Here is a 12,063-nt window from a genome sequence, read left to right as displayed (position 1 = left end):
TTCCGAAAAACAGAAGTCCGTTACTATAAAATATAATTAAATTCTGTAAACTTAACATTAAATAATTAATGTAAGCATGTACATATTATGTGATCATAACTCTTATTGCTGAAAGTAACAATGTAACTAATAACACAAAACGAAGTGATACTTAAATTAAACTTTCTTTAACTATGCGGCGCTGCAACGTGCTTAATTACTTAAAAATGGCAACGTTGTGGCGCCAATTACTTAAGTTTTTTTCAGTGCGAATATGTATTATCAAATGATTCGAACGGAAGCCGGGTGCGCGCATCTCACTGTCGCATCCCGTTCCACTCCTCGCTCCTCCAATCGCCAACGACCTCCGAACGAACGGACCTCCGTAGTCCCGAGTCCGTACTCCGTAGTCCGTACTCCGTACCTCATCTTCAGTCGTACTCTGCGCGTCGTCACGTGTGGACGTGTGTCGTTGCTGTGTGCGCCAATTACGCGAGCTTTCAAATTTACCTGTGGATTGTTAGTGTCGTGCTAAAAATGAATTATACACACTAGAACAGTTTTCACACTTCTGGATTTGGCTTTGGAACGTGCATGACCCTACGGACCCCCTTCTCATTCAAGGTTGGTGCCTATACCTTGCAAATAATAATGCGATTGGATGCATACGGAATGTCACTTGTCCGGTCCTTATGATGTTGAACTTGTAAAGGATTGTATGATCGGATGATTTATTTCTAACTTGCGTCTCGGTTCATTGACTCTTCCTGCTCGGATTCTTGTTTTAGTATCGCTTCGAAATATCTCAATTGTTTCTTGTTTCTCATCCTTGTATCGATAAATACGGACGCAAAAACTTCTAACCGTAAATCATGAATTTTATTTTGTACTTCTCAAATATTTATTTGTCGGTACTATCATCGGTATAAGTTGCACACATCACGTTTCTTATCTCGGAATAGTTTAAGTGATAATATTTATCATTAATTCCAATGAAAATCAAAGGCAAGATAGCGTGATTATATTATGATAATAAATTTCCCATACTTAAATACCTACCCAATTACCTACTTAGGTACTTAATACTGTAATTTACATTTTGACTACCTACCTACTAAGGACATTTTTAATTGGCTTTATAAAGAAGAATGCATCAATAAGTCTTTCAAATACCTAGGTAGGTAGTAGGTATTAAGAAAAGAAAGACCTTGATTTGGGTAAGTTGGTTCAATAAGAATTTTTTGGTGACTCACTCGGGAATACCTATCCCACGTCACACATATTTATACCTACCTAAGTAATTTATTTTCAACAACAATAAATATTTCTTAAAAGTAAATTTCAGAAGATTTCCGGTTGTTTACTCAACACTAAAATAACGACAATAGGTATTTCATATAATAATTATGATTATCATACAGTAATTAGTAATTACTGTATGTAGTGGATACTGGATAACCTTATTTAATAGTTTGTACCTAGGTGAATCTTCACAAAAATTTTCAATTTGCATTAGGCCCTGCGCAGACGGCACACTTTTTGTGCGATCGAGTCTGCGGCGCACAAAAAGTCTGCATGGCGCGCAAAAAGTCGGTCGCGGATTTTTCACAGACTCAAGGCACACGACGCACATCTTCCATCATTTTGTCGGCAGATCTGTAGGGACGTAGACGCTATCGAAATTGTGCAGAGATCACGAAGTATTATTTTGTACATGAAGTACAGAAAAAGAAGAAGAAATAGAGAATTTTGGGTACATCCTATACTTTCGGAAAGATTACTGAAGGGACAGTTCCATACTAAACATTCAATTCTGAAACAACATAATTATGGCAATTTTTTTCAAATTTTATAAAATGTCTGTTACTACATTTGATGAGTTGCTATTTATTTTGTGACCTGCTTTGACTCATTCAGAAAAAACAACGAGGAGGTGCACTGGTCTAGATAATAGATCTCTGGCGCCATGATAATAGATCGCGTGCGTTACGTACATCCCTAGCAAATGCAGATTGCCGACTAAAGTGTGCGCCGTCTGCGTTAGCGCGTGTTGAAGCAAACGTTCTATTTTTTTCACACACTTTTTGTGCGGAGCGGCGCGCCGCGGCGCGGTGCGGTCTGCCCGAATTACACGGATTTTTTGTGCGCCGGACTTTTTGCGCGTCTTGTGCGTTACTGCATATAATTGCATAGGTTCTATTTTCACAGACTAAAAAGTGCGTCACGGATAGTCTGTCGTCTGCGCAGGGCCTCAGTTATAGATATTGTAAGTTGTAACAGTGCGTGTAACCCAAAACTCTTATCTGCATACAATTTAATTACTTTTTTATGCTGTACTTTTATACTGTGTATATCAAAATTATCAGTACGATAAACAACAGATGTCTAACAGATAACGTAATCGTCGCAGGAGTATAGAAAATATAATATTATAACTTGTAGTTGGTACTACCATGGACGAATATAGATATTTATTGGGTCCATGGTACTACAAAACATTTAAATTCTAGCTGCAAAACATTTACCTATATCCTAGATGTGACATACACAAATAAATAACAGTGACAGAAAGGACAAAAAATTAATCTTTGTGTCTATAAAGGCCACATACCTACCTAGTTACTGAATATCACATAAAAACTGCCGTACAGGGAACAGACAATTAAACGAATAAACAATTAATTTCTCCAACAAAGAGCTTTATGAGCTTGTTAGTCATTAAACATAGCAAAGGTATGATGCGTCGGCGCATAATGTGGCAAGCTCAGATAATATAATACGATGTAGTGGCAAGGCATTTGCAGAGGTCGACGGCAAGTCAAGGGAAAACGCTTGCCATTTGCATATAGTGATTGGTAATGTACATTAGAAGATATATTTCGAAACATAATATTATCATTTACACCTGTTTTCTGTATATTATTCAACTTTTTGTCCTCCAATATTGTACTTTCCAAATAAATGGGTTTGTTAATGCCATGCGAGGTAATGATGGTTTTATCCGATGCGGCTGTTTGTTAGAGTTAAAATGAATTTGCCTTTTTCGATAAAATATTAAAGTAATCATAATTAATCTGTCTCACTGTAAATAAGAAATAACGGCCAAGTAAGAAGCTAATACTTCTACATCTGACTATTATAGGAATCAATGCGTCTCAATAAAATTTCATCATAATATAAAATACATGTTCAACCGGTAGACGTTTCACCTTACTCCACCTTGTCGCCAATTCACGAACAGTTCGATATTATCCGCTAGTCATGCTCCGAAACAACTTGGTCATATTTGTAGAAACAGAGCTGGTGGGAAGAAGTAAGTTGTAAATAGTTTTCGAGCTCCCGGAACCACGGTATTCGGAAGCCTTGAAAATGTTTAAAGTTATGAAGAAAGTGGAAGCGTCCGGTGACTCGCCGGCTCCTTTCAATGGCTTTCCGCTCACGGATGTTAGTTAGTTATCAAAACTCATTAACTCTGAAGGCCCTATCAGATGCGGAAAGATTCATACCTATAATTAACAATCATGATTGAAAACAAAACTCGCAATTTTAACGCCAGAAAATATCATAAGATTTCCTTATATGTTATTTGTCTAATTAATGTAAAACTATTCCTTCGTGAATCAAAAAAATCCTTCGTAATCAGTTATATGGAACCAGCTTCCTAGTACGGTATTCCCGAATGGTTACAATCTGGGGACCTTTAAGAAGAGAGCGTATTCTTTCCTAAAAGGCCGGCAACACACTCCCAATGTCCCTGGCGTTGTGGGTGCTTATGGGCGACGCTGAACGCTTACCATCAGGCGTCGCGTCTGCTCTGTTGCCTCCTCTCTCATAAAAAAAAAAAAAAAAAAAATCTGAGCATTCAAAATATTCACCGTATTTCTAGTATAATTATTAGAAAATCATATATGGTGTCATATATCAGCATGGGTTTCACTTTCAACACTGGTGTTTGCATAATTCATTATAGTGGGTAATGAAAAATGTAATGGGTAAATGTTTTTTTTATTGCCCTGTTGTTAGTTATGCTCACATAAATTAGTCGTTAATGAAGTACGTTTCCTTCATAATAGCACATCTTAAATTACCTTTAGAAATACCGCGTACCATATTGTAATTTTGGTGTGTAATAGCTGAAGTTTGCGTAATCAGCAGAATTTCGAGTACGCCGCTTAATTTGGGCGCGCTTTGTTTAAGCGGCAATCAAAATTATGCATACCGGCGATCATATTTCTCGAATGTCAACTCAGTATTAGGAGGAGGTTTTGTTTTGGATCCTGCAGCTGTAAGGCCGTATTGTGGACTCGCTTTATACGATCGTAAATTTGTCTCAACAGTCGAGGTGTTTAATTATAGCCATACAATGCGTCTTAAAACTTGTACTTTAAGGCGTTTGGAGTTCGCGTGTTAAAACCCCAGACGTTCTAATCTGTTGGAGCGGAGACTGTTTTGAAACTACAGTTTAATGTATTACGTGTCTTGGTTATGCTGATGAAGTATCTAAAAGTTAGGAAACTAATACATAATTGGAAAGGGTCGAAAATTGGAAAAGATTTAGTTTTTTACAAAATGATACAAAAAAGAAAAAACACCATACAGACAGAGCTTTGTAGTCCATAATTTGATCGTTCATTTTATTTATTAGGAAATGACATAGACCTCAGTCCTGGAATTGATACATTCATTAATTTTATATTGAGACATAAGTGTCTCACAGTACAATATGTTAATTCAACAACACCGTGACTACATTATCCATTTTTCAAGGATTCTGCCTCTTTAACTTGATGTAATATCTTCCTCGGTTCTTTTGCTTCATTACAATATGAAAATTACAATCGTCCGCGTCTAATTAAGGAAAATGACGCAATTTTTTGTCGTGCTCTTTTATAATTGTTTCAAACGTTTCCGTTCCACCCGGAACGATCTTCGTGGGAACACGTGGAAATAGGTGTATTATCTGTTCCATTGCTTCCATGGAAGTAATTATGCTTATGTCAAAATAATCACTACTTACTTGCTCTTGATGTTATTGTATCAATTTCTTTGCGTTTCGCTTTATCCGTGTGAAACAAAGGTAATGTAAATAATAATCACCATATTTTTGTGTTTGTCGATTGTGGACCGTACATATTTTCACGTTAAAACTCCAATAGTCAATTCGTCATTGGTCTTATAGGTTCCTACCGAGTTAGTTATATCAAATATATCGTGTAAATAACGATTAAAAAAACAACGTAGGCAATTCTGACTCTATCGACGAGTCACTATATAACACTAATGAGTATTTTACTAGCATAGGTAAAAATCTTGCAAATAAAACACCACAAAAACTCAATACCTCTGAGAATCTTCTTGCCGATAAATTATCTATACCAAATTTTACAAAATCTTTTTTCATAACACCGACCGACGAACTCGAAATTGCCAATTTAATTAGTAGCCTCAAACCCTCTGCCAGCTGTGGATGGGATAACATTCCTAGTAAAATGATTATAATGTCAAAAACCTGCCTTGCTGCCCCGATTACTTACTTATGTAATCTCAGTATTACTACGGGTACATTCCCAGATGACTGGAAAATTGCAAATGTCATCCCAATTCATAAATCTGGTTGCAAATTAATGTTCTCTAATTATCGACCCATATCTCTTCTGCCGACGCTATCCAAAATTTTGGAAAAAGTCATTAACAAAAGACTTCTTTCCTATCTGGAAAAAGAATCGCTACTTGCTTGCAACCAATTTGGCTTTCGCCAGAACAGGTCTACTGATGGTGCGGTTTCCTCCCTTGTTGATTGCATTAGCAACAAATTAGACTCGGGACAGAAATGCATCGCGGTATTCCTGGATCTGGCGAAAGCTTTCGATACTGTCTCGCGGCCCATTCTTTTACGTAAGATGGAACTGTACGGAGTTCGAGGCATCGCTCTGCAATGGTTCACTTCTTACCTTACTGATCGTCGTCAAAGAGTATGCATAAATAATCAACATAGCACTCTAATGAACATCCCATATGGCTTACCTCAAGGCAGCGTGCTCGCTCCTACATTATTTTTAATGTACATGAACGATCTTTGCTCCATTTCCCTTCTTTATACTAATTTATTCTCTTTTGCAGATGACACAGCTCTCGTATTTTATTCTGACTCTTGGAATGAAGTAAAAGCTGTAGCACAAAATGGTCTTTTCACTGTCGCTTCTTGGTTACAGGACAACCTTTTAACCTTGAATATTGACAAAACTAAATTCATTAGCTTCAGTATAACGAGTCGCTCTGTCCCACCTTCGCCGCTAGATCTTCGAATCCATTCGTGTACAAACTCTTCTTCTTGTGTATGTCCATCAATTGTAGAAGTTAACGAAATCAAATATTTAGGAGTCATTATTGATTCCAAACTTTCCTGGGAACCTCAGATAAACACACTGTCCTCCAGGATTAGAAAGCTTATACACATATTTAAAAAATTACGTTCAGTTGCCGATGCCCATACAATAAAACTAGTTTACAAAGCACTCTGCGAATCCATTATTTCTTATTGCATTTCAGTCTGGGGAGGCGGTGGTCTCACCCTGATGCTTAAAATTGAGCGCGCTCAACGGGCAATACTCAAAGTTGCTTACAAGAAACCTTTTCGGTACGCTACTACTGCACTATACACCGACGCAAAAGTCCTGTCAGTCCGTCAACTTTACATCCTGGCTACCGCTCAAAAGTTTCACAAAATGTCAAAGCAAACCTTTACACCAATATCAAGAGCCCCAAGACGAGTCAATTTCACGCTTCCGAAATGTAATACCCATTTTGTAAAACGTTTTTATAGTTATAGGGGCCCTTTCCTCTACAATAAGTTTATTAAAAGATTAAATGTAAATATCATAAATTCATCAATATATATTTTTAAAAAGAAATTAGAGCAACTTTTACTCAACTTAAATTATACTGAAACTGAAGCTTTGCTTGTTAGTGAAAAGTAAAACACACACACACACACACTCACACACACACACACACACACTCACACACACACACACACACACTCACACACACACACACACACACACACACACACACACACACACACACACTCATACACTGGAGTTTGTTAAGTATTTTATTTTTTGTTTCTTTGTACTTCTTACACTGCAATAAATAATAGTCTTAATTTTGTAAAATCAAAATATATTCATGTAACATCGGAAGAGACTAGTTTCCCACAACACAGGGTATCCTAGTGTGGGGACTAGGGTATCTTTATTACGTGCCCATTATTTTTATACGCAATTCTTACTGTAATCAATTTTATTGTACTACACTTTGATAAAACAAATAAATGATTAAATGATTTAATTAAAAACACCTCAAAATTGTTTAATGTAAATTCTGTTTGGCTGGAAATTACTCGATTTGCGGCGACTGCAGTAGCTTCATGTGAGCGTGTTTTATTTTTATAGGCTACGTTTCCTGGCTCTTATCGTATGCTAAAGTTTTTTGGTTGTCTAATTACACATTCTACAGGTTTTTTGTTAGTCAAATGTTGTAAGGTTCTCTCGAATGAATTTTAGTTACAAGTGGATTATCCCCTGGTATGCGTTTTGCTTTAGATCTCTCTGCAATCTGCATAGATAGGTAGTAGGTACTTGCACAATTTAAATGTTGCCTTGCACGGAGTATATTTTCCGCTTTGTAATAAAATATATGCAGCACCTATTATTCTTCAGTAATGGCCCAGATCTAGAAAAATGAATATCATTATTAGGTACGAATTTAAGTCGTTAAATATAAACCAAATCATTATGAGTAACATTTAATATTCTGATAGACTGTATAACAATTTTATGATAAGCGCTAAATTATCGAAAATGTAATTGCTGAAACTAATATGTGTGAAATGATAACGTTATAAAATGTACGAAGGTCTAACTATGAAATGTGTTTGTTTCATTGAATACGTGCATGAATATTTGAATGTATTTGTTGTGATATTTGGCGGTTCATTAAAATTGTAACAATTATTGGATCTAGGAAAATAGGAATATTAAGAAATTTCTTGAAAATATGATTTGAGTCGATCTGAATAAATAATTTATACTCCGAAACTTTTTACTGTAGAAATTAGAATAACAAATTAATCCACCCTAGTACACAAATCTACCATGCAATCTTGAATAAGACTTTCTTCATATAACTTTAATTTTTATGTGTTCCTATTAAAATAGCATAAATGCTATGGTATAAAGCGAAAATTAAGCAACGGTCATTGTGAAGATTTCATAAACAAAGCGTGGTAGAAGTTAGAACGTGTTTGTCTAAAAATATTGGCTATCGTGTATAAACCCATTCGAAAGTGGTTGGATAGCGAATATTGTTTGAAAGTTTTCCTGTCGCTATATTATGTAGACTATAAGCTATATGTTAACCTTTACTTTCAACGCTGTTTCTAGACAGTTCAGACGTTATTTTAAAGATGCGTCGTTCAGATGAGCGGCGGTAAGCAACTAATAGGCTGGTTGCAGAGCTTGACCGACCGTCAGTGCGTACCGTCGGTCCTGACGATACGCATCAACAATTGTATGACTATGACACTAATGCGCATGACAATACGTGTGCGTATGGTCGGTCTAGCTATGAATAGTTTTATGAATTTCCATACATATGACAAGCGCGACTGACGTACGCACTGATGGTCGGTCTAGCTCTGCAACCAGCGATAAAGTTAAGGAGTTGCGTTTAATTAAGTGAGGAAAGGGCAGAGTATGCTGGATACTATCTGACCTCTAGCATTGATTTTATTAACCAGATAGACATTTTTGTTGTATTTAGCTTATTTGGATAAATTTGTCCAAGGATAATCTTTCACGATCACTTTTAAAATTATTATCTTCTCGGAAAAGTTCATTTTTTCCATATAAGAACATACGGCAATCATTTTATTGTTCTTGTAGATTAATTTCCGGCCGAATTAAGGTCGTAACTCCGATAATCAATTATTTATTATGAAGAAAATTTTACCAATTACCTAGTAATTTGCTGTTTTATGTCACAAAGCCTAGTTCTAAATGGATTATTTTATGCAAAACTTCGTAGAAGTAATGCATCAAAAAAAGAATTTATGGAACCAGCCTATATTCGTAGTGCGGCAACAAACTCTCCAGACAAGCTGGCCAATGAATGGCCATTGTTGTTTCACCATTATCGTCACCGCGCGTAATCGTGTGCTGTAAACTTCCGATGTAGATTAATGTGAGGGCATCGCAAAAGGGAAATTGCCCCCGTATTGTGGCAACAACGAAAACACGATTATATGACCTACATCATTGCGATAAGGGTGTAAATGGTAAAGCAGCATTGCACAAATGTATGCGGGAGAACGTTTGTCGCGGTTTTCCTTTTTTTAGCAATTTAAAATACCACCACATTTTGACCGATTGGTCTTAATTAACTGCTTGACAAATTAACCATCTTTGTAAAGTTGATTGATCGATTCAAGACTGCCATATTGCCTCTTTCAGTTTTACGTTATTCCTCAAATAACTATTAGAAGAAGCTTAAAGTTCATTATAGTAGATGGTAATTATATTATTAGTAGATCCACGTATAAAGCTTTTGGAGTGCCTACGTCAATAATTATGGCTAATACGTATTTAAGGAGGTAAATGTTTTTAAGTAGTAACGTGGTATAGTTACTTAATAATGGATGAACAACAAAATTTGTATCTTTTACTAATTGTACTCTTCAGTCTAATCCCACCCGCTCAATTCCACTACCGCACCTCCCGCCAGAAAAATAAGTTCCACCCTCACCACCTCGATTGCTGGCGGAGTTCCACAGTGCGTTTTACGCGAAACTTTCTCCCGCGAACTGTGAAGCTCTGGAACGACCTACCAACGGCGGTATTCCCGAGTTCTTACAACATGGAGACTTTCAAAAAGAGTGCCTTTAAGCACCTGAAAAACCGGCAGTAATGTAAATAAATTCCCGGGATATCCCTCTCTTTCCTTTTTGAGGACAGCAACACATCCTCTTCCCAGTGGATGCTTATGGGCGGCGCGTTTCGCTTAACATCAGGCGACGCGTCTGCTCGTTTGCTCTCCTATTGCATAAAAAAAAATTGTGGTTTTCCTATAAACTTACATCTTCAATAATTTTATTTAATAAGAACTTTAACGTCACGAGTCTCACGACATTGGTCCTAAAAAGAGAAGTATGTATACAGTCACGCATGATGGATCTTTTTATTTGTTTTATTATATTTTTCTCAAGCGTTGCTATCATTACGATATTTATAGAATCTTCAAGGTCGATCAAGTAGTTCGTTTACCCTGAATATAAACTATTTTCTATAAAAACTGGTTAAATATTACTGCAATCGCAACCAGCTGACGCCTCGATAGTTGCTTTAATAGCCTGCGCGACGAGGGTTTTATGCATTTCAAATTATAAATTTAAATACTGCTATAATATATGCATTTAAATTTATAGTTTCTTAATAAGCAGCTTCGCTTTGCTAACAGGTTTCTTAAGAAAAAAATATAAGAACAGTGTGGTAATGTGGTATGGGATGTTTTTTGTTTAAACGTTAATGTTTTGAAACTATATTAATATAGCGAAGTTCTTGGAGAAAACATTATCCTAAATTCAATAATGAGGTTAGTTTGTAAGTGGGGTGATGACGCATCTGGCGGGTGTAACCTTTACGTTTCCTTGTTCATTGATTTTGAAATAATTTTGTAACCGATATACTGAGTGTCTCAATTATCCTCCAAGTAAGAAAGTATATTTATCTAACCGAATTTTAATAATAAATATATATGGTTTATCAATTCATTGCAGTCGAGAAATTCAATACTTGAGAATCATTGAAATAATAAATACAATGGGACGTTGGCTTCAGAGACACTGGACAAGTAATATGAAATGCGTAGGTAGTTAGGTTTGCCCATGAAACTGGTTCGTTCAACCGCTATGGTGTGCGTTCACCTTTTGCAAACTGATGGTATATTTATAGAAATGCACCACACATTATATGGTTAGATTAGGCGAGTTAAAATTGATTGGTTGATGGTTTAAAATCTAAATCACTTAAATAATTCTTGAAAATGTTAAAAATATAGTTATGTACCTAGTATAAGAAAAACACGATTGAAATGAACTTCTGAAATTATTGAACTGATATAAGTCTCAAAGTTTGAATAGAAAAGTCAAAATCAAGTCTCTTGAGTCAACAGTTACATCCAAACATACTAGTCCAAGTTGAAAAGTTACATTTGGGGTTGCATTTCTTAGAGGACACAATTTTATTTTTTTGATGTGTAGAGGGGGTTAGTGTGAAGCTATCACCAAGTTTGTGGGGTCGCCACCCTTGTCCCACGGCCGCCATCTTGAAAATTTAAAATTTCAATGAACTATACAGGTGAAGCTAATAAAAGCGTGTTAAAAAATAATTGGAGCAGAGAACACTAGGACGATGAAGTTGTCTATCTTGTTTAAATGAGTCGCTTTATACCTTCGTTTTTGTTTGTTATATATCTCGATATATGTACTTGTAAGGTGTTTATAAATAAAACAGTAGAGCGAAACCGCTTCAATTGTAGCTCTGGATTTATTCAAGGAAAGGAAAGGAAAGCTGTCAATTTACGGAAAATATTTCTTTTTTCGCACAACAAAATGTTAAATATTTTATTTACTTTTGTGGACAGGGCAAAAACTAGTTCTTTTTTAAAATAAAACTGGAAAAAATTGAGACAGCATTTAATGAACTTCAGATTTCAGAAATTATTCTTATCAAAGTGTACAAAAATAGTACTGTTTTACATTGTTTTTAACCATACACTCACAACAACAACCCTTTTCCGCCTTTTTAATCGACATAATTGGATTAATTACGTAAAATAAATACCACATACCTACTTACTTAAATTTGAAAAATTCTGGAAATTTTAATTGTGACGTATAGTTTGTTTGCTCAAAAAATTTACTTTTTTAGTACAGATATTGAAAAGATATGATAAAATTGAACTGTCTGCGTTCTTTGATGATAAATGTTACATATCATGGTATTAAATTGATTTACGTTACACTTT

At 35.7% G+C, this 12,063-nt stretch overlaps 1 protein-coding gene across 4 annotated transcripts in view; it reads left to right on the top strand.

Annotated features, from left to right (window-relative positions):
* The first annotated feature begins 410 nt into the window (after window positions 1-410).
* LOC123696481 (putative polypeptide N-acetylgalactosaminyltransferase 9) overlaps window positions 411-12,063 on the top strand; it is a 105,611-nt gene continuing 93,958 nt past the window's right edge. For all 4 annotated transcript variants that reach the window (XM_045642662.1, XM_045642665.1, XM_045642664.1 and 1 more), the window contains exon 1: window positions 411-603. The gene's annotated coding sequence lies outside the window, so the exon portion shown is untranslated. The remainder of the gene's footprint in view (window positions 604-12,063) is intronic.

Source organism: Colias croceus, chromosome 12 (assembly GCF_905220415.1).
Source record: "Colias croceus chromosome 12, ilColCroc2.1".
Taxonomy (NCBI): Eukaryota; Metazoa; Arthropoda; class Insecta; order Lepidoptera; family Pieridae; genus Colias; species Colias croceus.
Note: the sequence above shows the minus strand (reverse complement) of the source record. Positions and strands in the feature narration are given on the sequence as shown.